We start from the raw sequence: 280 nt of genomic DNA, 5'->3' as shown, positions 1-280 counted from the left end.
GTTAAATAAAATACAAAAACTCTTCTGAGAAATATGTCAGACATTAAAACAGGTGGGTCATTCATTGATGGCTCAGCAGCAACCTAGGTGCGGGAGGGAATCATATTCTGTCCAGGGTGCGGACGAGGTTTTTAAATCCGTCTTTGGTGACCGATTAAATCCCCGAACTCCGCTTCTGGTCCAGCTGAATCCCCTAACCCATCCTGCCAAGGCTCACCCCCACAATCAAGAAAGCCGGCATGCTACTCCGTGGAGCAGGTCAGCCTTATTAACCGGCTCC

The 280-nt window shown here is 48.9% G+C and overlaps 1 protein-coding gene across 1 annotated transcript in view; it reads left to right on the top strand.

The window, feature by feature from the left end:
• Positions 1–280, top strand: part of rhcgb (Rh family, C glycoprotein b) — a gene marked incomplete in the record, with an annotated part of 9,474 nt that overhangs the window by 693 nt on the left and 8,501 nt on the right.

Source organism: Morone saxatilis, unplaced genomic scaffold (genome assembly GCF_004916995.1).
Source record: "Morone saxatilis isolate NCDOM2014 unplaced genomic scaffold, NCSU_SB_2.0 Contig2, whole genome shotgun sequence".
NCBI classification, from domain to species: Eukaryota; Metazoa; Chordata; class Actinopteri; family Moronidae; genus Morone; species Morone saxatilis.
The sequence above is the reverse complement of the archived record's forward strand: the minus strand, read 5'-3'. Positions and strand labels throughout refer to the sequence as shown.